Genomic DNA, 14,895 nt, shown 5'->3' with positions numbered 1-14,895 from the left:
AGATAGGTCAGTTTCTACAAAGGCAGGGCCGCATTTATCAGGGTTCTCCACTGTTGTATGACCAGACAGGAGGGCCCCTTCCATTGTTGCTAAATCACCTTCCTGGCATAGAAGGCTAAAAAACATAGTTTCTTGGACTAGAGGACTTCAAGTGTGTCAAGTATACCAAGTAATAGTGGTGTTGGATCACAGGGGACTCTCAGTTTGCCTACAGAATTAATAACATTGATAACTCCCCTCCCGAAGGCTTGTATATGCTGGCAGGACCAAACAACATGAAAGAAAGAACCCTCCTCCAAGGCACGTTTGGGGCAAATCGAGCTTCTATCAGGGTATATTCTAGCTAGATGCTTTGGGGAGAGATACACCATATGCAAGAACTTGATTTGAGTGAATCTGTCTCTGGCAGAGATCACCAGAGAGAGGTATTGCTGAATGCCCTCTTCCCAGTCATCATCGGCTAGTGGGGGTATATCCGCCTGTCACACCGAACACAGCTGAGAAACTTTGGAAGTGCCCAGGCCCGGAGTATAAGGTAGACTAGGAAGGCCACTGCATCAAATTGGGTGAGAGAGTCCTTGGCGCCCAGAACTGTGTACAGTCTGTGAAGATTTATATCGGTCCCTTTGCTCGGCATGAATCCGGTTTGGTCTTCATGTATCAGGGTGAGAATAACCTCACTAATTCTCCTAGCTAGAACTTCAGTAAGAATTAGACATGTGCATTCGTTTTCGTCCGAATTTCAGCTATTTTCGTTTTCGTTTTGACAAACGATAACGAAAGCACAAAATCCGAAAAACGAAAGATCCGACATAAATAAATGCTTTATTTTCGTTTTCATTGTTACAACAGTTCGATATAGAATAGGAGATTCGACATGACTCTGACGATAACAATCTGTCTATAGAACCTGTGGTCGAATGTGCTTAACCTTACCTCTATTAGTCCAAGATTATATAGAGAAAATATTCGACAGAGAAAAAAGATTTGACAGAGAGAAAAGATTCTGCAAGTTACTGTCCTAAAAAGTGTTTGGGGACCCGGGTCCTGCCCCAGGGGACATGTATCAATGCAAAAAAAAGTTTTAAAAACGGCCGTTTTTTCGGGAGCAGTGATTTTAATAATGATTAAAGTGAAACAATAAAAGTGTAATATTCCTTTAAATTTCGTAGGGGGGGGTTGTCTATAGTATGCCTGTGAAGGGGCGCATGTTTCCCGTGCTTAGAATTGTCCCTGCACAAAGTGTCATTTATGCAGGAAAAAAAGTCCTTTAAAATCACTCGCAGCTATAATGAATTGTCGGCTCCCGTAATACAGAGAACACTCATTGAAAGTCATTGATAAAAAAATAAATAAATAAATAAATAAAAAAGCGTGGGGGTCCCCCAAATTCAATTTCCAGGCCCTTCAGGTCTGGTATGGATATTAAGGGGAACCCTGCCTCAAATTTAAGAAAAAATTTGATGTGGGGTTCCCCCTAAATATCCATAACCAGACCCTTCAGGTCTGGTATGGATATTAAGGGGAACCCCGCATCAAATTTAAAAAAAATTTGACATGGGGTTCCCCCTAAAAATCCATACCAGACCCTTTATCCGAGCACGCAACCTGGCAGGCCGCAGGAAAAGAGGGGGGGACGAGAGAGCGGCCCCCCCTCCCTCCTGAACCGTACCAGGCCACATGCCCTCAACATTGGGAGGATGCTTTGGGGGTCCGTGACCCCTCAAAGCACCTTGTCCCCATGTTGATGAGGACAAGGGCCTCATCCCCACAACCCTGGCCGGTGGTTGTGGAGGTCTGCGGGCGGGGGGCTTATCAGAATCTGGAAGCCCCCTTTAACAAGGGGACCCCCAGATCCCGGCCCCCCCCCTGTTTGAAATGGTAAGGGGGTACAAAAGTACCCCTACCATTTCACAAAGAAAGTGTAAAAAATGGTTAAATAAAACAAACACACTTTTGAAAAATTCCTTTATTAAAAATAAAAAAAAGATTCCAGCGGCGGTAATCCACTCTTGCTATCCAGCGACGGACGGTCAGCTCTCCATCGATGTCTAATGTCATCCAGCGCAGCGCAGCATCCTTCTTCTGTCTCCGTGGAGGAGACACTACAGACATTCCGGCGGCTTGACGTTTCTTATATAGGGTGGGCGGGGCCACCCGTCACCTGACCCCGCCCCCCTCTGACGCAAGGGGAAACCCGGGGTTCCCTGTGACGTAGGGGTGACCCGCACCCCTCTGATGTAACACAGGCAGGTTTCCGTTACATCAGAGGGGGGCGGGGTCACCCATACGTCACGGGGAACCCCGGGTTTCCCCTTGCGTCAGAGGGGGGCGGGGTCAGGTGACGGGTGGCCCCGCCCTCCGTATATAAGAAACGTCAGCGCCGGAATGCCTCCAGTGTCTCCGTGGAGGAGACAGAAGAAGGATGCTGCGCTGCGCTGGATGACATTAGACATCGATGGAGAGCTGACCGTCCGTCGCTGGATAGCAAGAGTGGATTACCGCCGCTGGAATCTTTTTTTATTTTTAATAAAGGAATTTTTAAAAAGTGTGTTTGTTTTATTTAAACATTTTTTACACTTTCTTTGTGAAATGGTAGGGGTACTTTTGTACCCCCTTACCATTTCAAACAGGGGGGGGGCCGGGATCTGGGGGTCCCCTTGTTAAAGGGGGCTTCCAGATTCTGATAAGCCCCCCGCCCGCAGACCTCCACAACCACCGGCCAGGGTTGTGGGGATGAGGCCCTTGTCCTCATCAACATGGGGACAAGGTGCTTTGAGGGGTCACGGACCCCCAAAGCATCCTCCCAATGTTGAGGGCATGTGGCCTGGTACGGTTCAGGAGGGAGGGGGGGCCGCTTTCTCGTCCCCCCCTCTTTTCCTGCGGCCTGCCAGGTTGCGTGCTCGGATAAAGGGTCTGGTATGGATTTTTAGGGGGAACCCCACGTCAATTTTTTTTTTAATTTGACGCGGGGTTCCCCTTAATATCCATACCAGACCTGAAGGGTCTGGTTATGGATATTTAGGGGGAACCCCACGTCAAATTTTTTCTTAAATTTGAGGCAGGGTTCTCCTTAATATCCATACCAGACCTGAAGGGCCTGGTAATTGAATTTGGGGGACCCCCACGCTTTTTTTATTTATTTATTTATTTATTTATTTTTTTATCAATGACTTTCAATGAGTGTTCTCTGTATTACGGGAGCCGACAATTCATTATAGCTGCGAGTGATTTTAAAGGACTTTTTTTCCTGCATAAATGACACTTTGTGCAGGGACAATTCTAAGCACGGGAAACATGCGCCCCTTCACAGGCATACTATAGACAACCCCCCCCCTACGAAATTTAAAGGAATATTACACTTTTATTGTTTCACTTTAATCATTATTAAAATCACTGCTCCCGAAAAAACGGCCGTTTTTAAAACTTTTTTTTGCATTGATACATGTCCCCTGGGGCAGGACCCGGGTCCCCAAACACTTTTTAGGACAGTAACTTGCAAATTAGCCTTTAAAATTAGCACTTTAGATTTTGAACGTTGGAGTCCCATAGACTTTAATAGGGTTCTAAAGTATGCTATATAGTTAGCTCCGTCGAATCTTCTTTATACATTCGACAGACACCATAAGCCTTCCAAGACAGATTCGACCGTAATTCATGTGGATTTTCGGACGAATGCAATTTTTGAACGAAAAACGAAATAAATAAAAACGAATTTCGGGAGTAACTAAATAAATTAAGTTTTCAGACGAAAACGAAATTCCGAAACGAAATATTTTACTCTGCACATGTCTAGTAAGAATCTTGGCATCAGCATTGAGTAGAGATATGGGGCGGTAGGAGGTGCAGAGTTTGGGTTCTTTACCCGGTTTTATGATAACAACAATGATTGCTTCTGCCACAGTAGCCAGGAGAGTGTTCTCTTTCACTATCATCTCGTGCAATCTAGGTGAAAACTGTTCCCCATATTGCCTAAAGGAATTTCCGGGGGGAGGCCGTCCGCACCTGGAGTTTTCCCCACCTGTAGTTCACAGAGGGCCTGCTGTACCGATTCAAGAGTAATTGTACTATTCAGATGGGTACAGGCCTCATCAGTAGGAGTAGGGAAGATTAGGGCCATATTAATATAGGGGCTATTGGAGCTGCAGCTCCAGGTCCCTTACCTTAAAATATGCCCATTTAAAAAAAAAAATCACAAAACAAAAACCGATTGACTTTGAGTGTCGTGGCTCCGCGACCAGGGGTCGCAATAGCTGAAGACCTACCCGACCACTGGTCAACCACTGGAGATACGGGGCTCCTTGTGCAGCCTGTTAGAAGCTACATTCAGAGAGAGTAAGCAGTTTAAATACAAGCTGGCACACTCTGTTTGCAGCAGACTGAGAGGATGAGCTCACAGAGGCTTTCCTCACTTCTTGTCAGAGGCACTAAGCTCAATGGACAGCTTGAAGCCTGCAGAGTTTGACAGGCAGCACCGCCTGTCAAACTCGCCTACTGATTTCCATGGGGCCACTCTGCAACTGCAAGCCAAACTCGCTTGCAGTAGCAGCATGGTCCAACAATGTAAAACTACCATTCAGCAATATAAAAAAAAACAAGGAGGCGGCAGTAGCACCTCATGAACGCCTGTCAGCTGCTGCTATACCATTTGTTGAAAAGTAATACACCATAGATCACTTTTAAGAGGGCAGTAAGCATTACCTCAAATGTGAAAGAAACTTGAAACACATCATCCATTTCACACTCACACCACCAACCAGGTCACTCCCCAGCCACTTCCCATGTTAGCCACCTCCTTTCAACTTATATCACAGGTGACCATTTCCCAACTTTCAGATGACAGACCCTACTCCAAAAGATATCACTCCCAGTTACTCCCCCCACCCACTGATTGAAACCCTCCATGACCACCTCACACACCCCTGCTGACAGACCTCACACCCCCCTGCCGACAGACCTCTCTCTCCCCAGCCTGTCCCCACACACCCTCTCACCTGCTGACCTGTGGATGGGGGAATCACTCCTGCAGTGTTATTGTGTTCTGCCGGTGGAGAGCCTTCCCAACCCATAGAATGCAATGATCAGTGTTGCTAACTATAGCTGGCAGCAGCACTGATGGTTTTGGGAAAAACCAGACAGGCTGGTTGTACTCAAGTTGATTAATAGATTGACTTGTGTACAACCAGCTAGCCCATACATAGATTGACTATGGCTGGTCTCTGCTTAATTGGGTTAATTTCAATTCATGTATGGTCCTCTTAACCACTACGCAGTCCCTAAACATCCTTCCACAAACCTTAAAATTTTTCCTTCCCAGATTCCTTCATCCACCTCACCTGTACATACCCTCCACAATCCTCTCCTGTACATACTGCTTACTGTCATACCCTCCACATTCCTCTCCTATACATAGTGCCCACTATTATACCCTCCACACTCCTCTCCTGTACATACTACTCACTGTCATATCCTCCACGCTCCACTCCTGTACAGACTGCCCACTGTCATACCCTCTACACTCCTCTCCTGAACATACCGCCCACTGTCATACCCTCCACACACCTCTCCTGTACATACTGCCCACTGTCATACCCTCCACACTCCTCTCCTGTACATAGTGCCCACTGTCATACCCTCCACACTCCTCTCCTGTGCATACTGCCCACTGTCATACCCTCCACGCTCCACTCCTGTACAGACTGCCCACTGGCATACCCTCCACACTCCTCTCCTGTACATACCGCCCACTGTCATACCCTCCACACTCCTATCCTGTACATACTGTCAACTGTCATACCCTCCACACTCCTCTCCTGTACATACTGTCAACTGTCATACCCTCCACACTCCTCTCCTGTACATACTGCCAATTATCTTTCTCTCCACACTCCTCTCCTGTACATACTTCCCCTATCATACCCTCCACACTCCTCTCCTTTACATACTGCCCACTGCCAACCCTCCACACGCCTCTGCTGTGCATACTGCCCACTGTCATACCCCCCACACTCCTCTCCTGTACATAGTTCCCACTGTCATACCCCCACATTCCTCTCCTGTACACGGTGCCCACTGTTATACACTCCACATTCCTCTCCCTCACCTGCATCTGCTTTTATATCATCCATACTCCTCCCATATTCATCTTACTCACAAAAACAGTTCTTTAAAATTATATTAAATATCCTCAATGTTACCAGCTCTAGAATGGGCACACTTTTGTTAGTTCAACTAAAGGAAATCTTCTCAGTCCTCATATTTCTTCTGCCCATTGTTAGTACTCATTTCATTTTGTGATTACTACTGTGATGTATAAAGGAACATAGGGGATGTCAGCTAATCTATATATACCACTGGTAAAAAAAAGTGTCCCCGAAAATATTTTTGAAATGTTGGCAACTATACACTTGAGCACTGCCCAAGGGCCACCGGGTCAGTAGGCGGCCCCATGATATTAAAGCGGTAGTAAATTTCTCTAACATTACTACTTTTTAGAGGCCCTGAGGTAGGTTATGTAATAATGTACTAGTATGCACAGCATATTAGCACATTAGGTTACACTTACCTGTCAGACTGAGCCCTCCAGTGCTGCACTGTGATCAATCCAGTGGGTCCTGGGCGCTTCCATCTTCACCTGGTCTTCCTTCTGGGTTCTGTGCCTTAGTTCACTTGACTTGGTCAGGCTGTGTTGCTGTCACTTCCACGCATGCTCATGTGCATCCTCTCTCTCTCATCCTCCCTCCCTTACCCCTTACCCCTCTCTCACCCCCCTCTCTCTCATCCTCCCTCTCTCTATTTAATTTGCTATAACAAAAAATTGTTTGCATTTTTAATTATCCTTTCTTTTTTTTAAATAAAATGCCCCACCAATCTCCTCAGCACCAGGCCCATGATGTTCTTAATCCGGCCCTGGGGAAGGTGATCTGCCCAAAGAAGGATTTCAGCCCCCCCCCCCCCCCCCTGCAAGTAAACTGCCTTAGAAGAGTAAAGGGTGCTATAATACAAAAAGCAAAGGCAAAATGGGCATTGATGGACACCTGGTCTATTACTGCCACCCCATCAGCATTCTGTATATGAGCAATGGTGGCTATAGGTTGTTGTTCCCTAGCTAACCAAGCCAGGAGACGTCCAGTTTTTCCCCCTTCTAAAAGATGTGCTGCGTTTGTGCCAGTTCCTACTTTTTAGCCCTTGCTACCCGTAGAAGAATTACTTCTCGGTAGGCCGCCTGCATATCAATATAAGTGATCGGGTTCCGGGTTAGGACATACTGAGATTCCAGACCCTGGGCCTTAGCCTCAGCCTCCTCAATAGAAATGTTATCATTATAGCAAGTTTGTGAAATAGAGGACTGGTATCACCCCCTGATATACGCCTTGAAGGTGTCCCACATGTTGTGTAGGGGAGAAGACCCAGCATTTGACAACCAGAAGTCACAGATAAACTTGGAGATCTCAATTTTTATCCAGTAGCGAGAGAGTCACCGTAGTCTCTCCGAGGGGGGTGTCTGAATCTGTAGGCAGAAGAGCATAGGTGCGTGGTCCGATATGTCCCTCGGTAGTATATCAACTTCACGTACTCTGGGAAGCAATCCACCACTAACATATACCAGGTCAATTCTGGACATTATACAATAAGTGATGGATTGGCAGGTATAGGCTCTATCTGTTGGGTGTCTCCACTGTCAAATGTCTGTCAGACCATAGAGAGATACCCACCTATGCAGGGGAGAGTCAGTGACAGTTTCTGGAGACAGCCTATCTAGGGAGGGGATCGGAGCCATATTGAAATCCCCAGCTATAATAAGATTATCAGTAAGGTACCTAGACAGGATAGGAGTCAAACATTTTAAGAGGGACAACGTAGCTGGTGGTGGTATATATAGACCACGGATCAACATCTCAATAGTGTCCACCACATCGTGTAGAAACACATGCCTACCCTCCAGGTCAATCCTAACATCGAGTAAATTGTAATATAAGGTCTTGTGGATTAGGATTCTGACCCCCCGGGCATACCTGGAGTTCATAGCATAGCGGTAGTGTCCCACCCATGTTTTTTTCAAGCTAAAAACCTTACTTCCCACTAGATGAGTCTCTTGTAATATGCATATATGAGGGGCATATTTCTTGAGATTGGCCACGACTAGAGATCTCTTGATCTTATCATTGAGGCCCAGGACAAAATACGAATTGCCATGTATCCGAATACGAAATACGAACTTTTGTTTACTAATCCCCAGGAGGAAGTCAGCACAGCACAGGGATGGTGGGAGCCCCTCATCTAATGAAAATTCGTATTTCGGATAGGAAATTCTTCAACGGAATTTCGTATTTCGGATAAAAACCAAACTTCCATCAGCATCGACTGTCATATTGAGGTATATTTTTGCCTTTAAATTCATCATAACGAACGTTTATACAAGTTAATGAACCTAACGACAATTCGTATTTCGTACGAATTGAAATGGAATTTCGGACACGAAATAAGAAGTACAAATTCATTTTGATACGAACCGTAACGGAAAAAAGAACGAAAAGAATTTATTGACGGCGCCCATGTCTATAACCCAGTAACAATAAACAAAAAAAAAACAAAAAAAAATCCATAACAAATTAACCCGTCCCCGCCAACCCTGCACGTCTGTTGGAGTGCTTAAATCCAGAACTAAACCCATCACACACTAGGAAAGTCTCCTATGGGAGCCAAAAGGTGAAGCCAGTGACCAGCGAACACTCAGGTGTTCTGTAGGTTCAGTTCAGTCCAAAGGCAATCACCTGTAAAACCTGTATAAAAGAAAAAGGTAATAGTGCTAGCTAGGGGCACACATTTAGTCAATTCAACGGTATAGAACAGCTGGAACTAGAAACATCCTGGGCAAGAGTCTCCCAGCCCACACTCCAGGCTTTCATGGGGGGAGTACCCCAAAAATGTATCAGCAGCAGTAGGGGAGAAACTTTGAGTGGCCAGGGGGGCCCCATTCCTGAGTGCCGCAAGGACAGCTGCAAGAGGCGAAGTAGGTAGGTGGGATGTTAGCAAGCTCCAGGATTGTTGGCCAGCATCCCAGAATAGAACCAGTGCTGCAGTCCAATAAAAGAGCGGAGTAACGCCTGTGTTTTGGCCAAAAGTGCAGGGATCAACAGCATTGTGACTGGCAGTCCTGGTCAGGCACAGCCCTGGGGGAGAAAGGGAATCATGGGGTAGTACCTGGTCATAAACAGGAGAAACATATAAATTACCGGGCCCTGGGCAGGGTATTCAACCACTGAGATTCTCCATCCACAACCCGCAAGCGAGCCGGAAACAGCATGCTGTACTTCAGGCCTCTGGTACGAACTTGAGATTTCATGTGGTCAAAGGTTCTTCAGAGCCTCTGGGTGTCAACAGAGTAATCCGGGAACAGCATAATCTTTGTATTCTCGAACCAGAGCTCATCCACCTTCCATGCTTCACGAAGTGTCAGGCTCTGGTCCCAGAAGTTCAGTAGCCTGAAAATGAAGGTGCACGGGGGGGGGGCTCATACAGGTGGCATTCTGTGGGCCCTCTCTTTGGAGAAATGCTGGGAAATCAATACCCGGGGAAGGAGAGTGCGGAAAATGGTCTCTGCAAATGCTGTAGAGTCTTGTCCATCGGCTCCCTCTGGCAATCCCACCACTCTCAGATTATTCCTGCAGCTCCTATTTTCACTATCCTCAGAGCGTGATTCAAGGGCTTTCATTTTTACCTGAAGGTTGTGGATAGAGGCATGATGATCCGGGATGGAGTCCTCCAAATCTCAGGCACGCACTCAGCCTTGCCCAGCTGGTCAAGTAGTTTATTCATGTCCCTCCGCATCAGCCTAAAGTCCATCTGCAGGAGATCAATCTTGGCCATTATGGTGGTTTGGCAGCCAGAGGTGGCCTGCATAAGGGCCTGAGAGCAATCCTTCTCTGCCATCGCTGGGTCTGCTGACGCAGTTTGAGAAGCCATGTGGCCTACAGGGGTCTGCTTCTTTTGCTGCGGGGATGCCTTAGGAGTGGATCCACCTTTCCTTCCTGAGGGGGATTAGCCTCTTCTCATACCCGGATGACCCCGGGCTGCAATTAGCAAGGGTGAAATAGAGGTAGATCCCATGGAAACCGGATAAAAAGGAGCAGGTAGAAGCAGAGCTCCACTCAGACACGTCTGCCCATGTCGTCAGCTTGACTATGCCCCACGAAAGATGAAGTTACCGAGTAAATTGATACCAACATTTCATGCTTTGAAATCGCGCACACTCATGGAATGGCGACAAACTATGGTACCTAAAAATCTCCATAGGCATCAATTAAAAAAAAAAATAACAGTTACCAGGTTAGAGTTACAGAGGAGGTCTAGTACTAGAATTAATTGCTGTCACTCTGACGATCGTGGTGATACCTCACATGTGTGATTTGAACACCATTTACATATGCCGGCGCGACTTACATGTGCGTTTTCTTTGGTGTGCAAGCTCGCAGGGACGGGGGCGCTTTAAAAAAAAAAATTCTTATTTATTTTATTTTATTTCTTTACATTGTCACATAAAAAAATGTGATCACTTTTATTGCTGTTACAAGTGATGTAAACATCCCTTGTTACAGTAATAGGTGGTGACAGGTACTCTTTAGGAGGGATCTAGGGTCTAAAAGACCCCAAATCCCTCCTTTGCACTTCAAAGTATTCAGATCGCCAAAAACGGTGATTCTGAATACTGTAATTTTTTTTCAAAACCGAGTAAACCGGAAGTGACATTGTGATGTCGCTTCCGTGTTTACACAAATGAGACTGGATCAAAGCCATTTCTGGCTTCCTTCCAGTCTCACTCTAGCTGACGGAAGTGCCGGATCATGGATCGGGTCTCCCGGTGGAACAGGGGGCCCGAGGAGAGCGGCGTAAGGTGGCGGGAGGGGGAGGGAACGTCCCTTCTCGCTCCTTTGGGATAACAGCCGAGCAGCTTTTAGCCACATCTGTTGTTATCCCCGAAGAGCTGACTGCCCACTCTAAAAAACGGACCTGGGATGATACCTGCAGCTGCATTATCCCGTATAATTTATTCCACAATAACACTGTGTCTTTTAAAGCGGTTGTATAGTCCTATTTTTGACTTTAACCTACAGGTAAGCCTGTAATAAGGCTTACCTGTAGCATGAATTCGGGCCAAACATTGACTACTCACCCAAAAATCGAAGGGGAAGGGGAGGTAACAAGCCTCAGGACCTAAGGGGTTTGAATGTGGAGATTGAAACTCACTTTAACAATATATAAAATTTATATTTTTATTATAAAGATAAAAAAACATGAGAACACAATTTCATCCATATCACAAACTGCTTGTTATATGAAGGCATAATGTAACAAACACTACCACTCTCAACATGTTTCGCTCAGCAGAGCTTGCTCTGAAGATTCTGGTGTGGCGTTTTATATGCTATAGACAACAAAAAGATTGGAATGAATACTCATGTTGATTTAAATTTACATATTGCTAGAGGACAAGTCTTTTTAGCAGGACCATTAAGTGAGGAATTGATTCAATTCATTCTAGCTTTTCAAGGTAATGATTTCTCTGAATCTTTGTCAAAGGATATCGTTACTACAACAGTCCATCATGCATAGGAATTTAAGAATATACTGTATATATATATATATATATATATATATATATATATACACACACACACACACACACACACACACATTTCTTTATTTTCTTTAGGAAAAAAATATTATTTTAGTTTTCTTCTGCAAACACTGGAGGATTTTTTTCAAATAATGGGATGTCTTGTGCATACATGGAACTTGAATATTTCGATCTAAATACAAGTTATATATTGATTTCAAGCAGCCTTGGTAAGGTTCATGTCTCTTTCTGTACCCATATATTTTCTATGCCCTACAATTGATATTTTGTATATTATTTCCAAAACCTTCTGCATGTTTAATATATATATATATATATATATATATATATATATATATATATATTTTACATGTTGTTATGTAAATTTAAATTAACATGAGTATTCATTCCAATCTTTTTGTTGTCTATAGCATATAAAATGCCACACCAGAATCTCCTGAGGAAGCTTTGCTGAGCGAAACATGTTGAGAGTGGTAGTGTTTGTTACATTATGCCTTTATAGTACAAGCGATTTGTGATATGGATGAAATTGTGTTCTCATGTTTTTTATCTTTATAATAAAAATATTAATTTTATATATTGTTAAAGTTAGTATCAATCTCCACATGCAAACCTCTTAAAAGTCCTGAGGTTTTTTACCTCCCCTTCCCCTTCTATTTTTGAATACTTTCATACTGGGATGTGGTGTTTAATTTGATTGCTCTGGCTTACTTAGAAAAATTGACTACTCACCCATTATAGTGATAGTGAGTGTAGTACAACCATTCATTTTTACTTTAGTGTCAGTGTAAGGGCCGTTTTACTGCAGTGTAGTAGTGCATTAGTGCACTTTTAGGGCAGTATATTGAAGTGCGTTAGTGCACATTTACTACAGTATATTGAAGTGCATTAGTGTACATTTACAGCAGTATATTGAAGTGCGTTAGTGCACTTTTACTGCGGTATATTGAAGTGCATTAGTGCACTTTTACTGCAGTAGATTGAAGTGCGTTATTGCACTATTACGGTAGTATATTAAAGTGCATTAGTGCACTTTTACAGCAATTTATTGAAATGTGTTAAAGCCTTTTTATGGCAGTATATTTAAGTGCATTTGTGTACTTTTATGGCAGTATATTGAAGGGCATTAGTTCACTTTTACTGCAGAATATTGAAGCGCTTTAGTGCACTTTTATGGCAGTATATTGAAGTGTGTTAGTGCACTTTTACTGGAGGATTTTTGAAGTACATTAGTGCACTTTTACTGCAGTATATTGAAGTGAACTAATGCACTTTTTCAACAGTATATTGAACTGCGTTAGTGAACTTTTAGGGCAGTAAACTGGAGCGCATTAGTGCACTTTTACTGCAGTATATTGAAGTGTATAAGTGTACTTTTACTGTAGTATATTGAAGCATGCGAGTGCAGTTTTTCTGCAGTGGAGTGTGTCTGTGTAGTGAGTACTCAAGTTAAAAGTGCACCAAACACCACTTTACATTGATTAAAGTGCATCCAAGTACTCATTTCTCCTTCTCCATTATATTTCAGTAATAAGCGCCCCCATCATGTATGGGAGACCAACAAGGCTCCCATGGCACTGTGAGGGGGCCAGCTCAATTTGGTGTTGCAGCGTTTCTTAAACAGATACCCTGGATTGGAAGATCTGCTAAAGCAGGCCAGAAAAGTCTGTAGCCAATTCATATGGTCATACACAGCCAATGCTTGGTTGGCTGAAGTTCAATGGGAATTCCAACTGCCCGTAAACGTCCTTAATTGTGACATGCCTACCGGGTGGAACTCGACTTTGGCAATGCTGCAGTGGCTGCACATGCAGCAGAGGGCTGTCAATGAGTACCTGTGTGAGTATGGCACGACAGTCTCCGGCCATCTCTGCTTTTTTCCCTCACACCAATGGCTCCTGATAAAGGATGTATGCACTGTATTGTCACCATTTGATGAGGCCACAATGATGGTGAGATGTGACAATGCATGTATCAGTGACACAATCCCTGTTGTGTTCCTGCTGGAGAAAGACTCTGTGTGGCATTATGGACAAGGCACTCGCAGCAGAGCATCAGGACGAAGAGGAGGACTTCCTTTCCTCTCAAGGCCTGCTTTATGCAAACACCATTCTTGCAATGCCACAGAACACACAAGAGAAAAAGGAGGAGGAGGTGGAATATGGCAGTTTTGAAGGCATTGAAGCAGAGGAAGACATACATCAAACCTTTAAAGATGGTTTTCCATTCCCAGAAGCCTCGGGAGTAGTACGTGGCTGAGAGGAGGCAGTTCCAGATACTTTAATCCTCAGTGACCCAGGGGACTCTGTTTTTCATGCCTCCGCAAACTTGCAGTGCATGGGCTCCCTCATTCTTCAAAGCCTGTGAAAGGACATGAGAATTTGTGACATCAAGGAGAATGTTCGTTTTTGGTAGGCAAGTCTCCTTGACCACCGTTACAAGGGGAAAGTCTCAGAACTCATCTCGTCCTCACAGAGGAAGCAGAAGATGAAATATCTTGAGGACACCTTAAAGAGGAGCTTGTGTAATGCCTTTCCAGATGCTAGGTTACAGTCTCATGGAAAGTCTAGTTTTGAGGCTTCTGTTGGTAAAGAGAGGAGCGGTGGAGAAGGGGGCTGCCTCAGTGATACTTTTCAATATTTTTAGTCCTCGACACTCAGGGCTGTCAGCTTCCACATCCCATCAGCATCATTTGCATCATATGTGTAGAAACAGAACGAAACTCTGGATAGCCGCACTCCGGATTGTGTAAACATTAGATGCCTTTATTTCTTCAAAATGCACGTGCAAAACTCCATTGAACAAAACGTCACAGCAAAAAGGGAACAAAAAAGGATTTTTGAATAAAATAGCTAACGCGTTTCACGCTACAAACAGTGCTTACTCATAGCTAGCATAATAAAGCCAATTGCATACTGTGCAATTACTGTACAATATTAATTAATGGCTTTTTTTCTGTGAAATAAAACAGTCTACTTTTTATTTCTAGATAAAACCTAACTCATCCCTTGCTCTTGAACTGCTGCCTAATAAAGCTGCTTATTATACGCTGCATTGACTGTACAATATTTCTGTAAATTGTCTATAAAATAATATACTTTATAATATAGCCAGTTAAAGCATAATACTGGCATATTTTGCATCAACTTTAAAATATTTTGAACCATTGTCTATGAAATAATACAATCAGATTTTTTTTTAATACTAACAAAGGTTTGTCTCTACTTCTTACATTATTTAATAATGCTGCTTCACTT

This window comes from Lithobates pipiens, unplaced genomic scaffold (assembly GCF_037356315.1).
Source record: "Lithobates pipiens isolate NorthernLeopardFrog02 unplaced genomic scaffold, aLitPip1_a1.2 Scaffold_22, whole genome shotgun sequence".
NCBI lineage: Eukaryota > Metazoa > Chordata > Amphibia > Anura > Ranidae > Lithobates > Lithobates pipiens.
The sequence above is the reverse complement of the archived record's forward strand: the minus strand, read 5'-3'. Positions refer to the sequence as shown.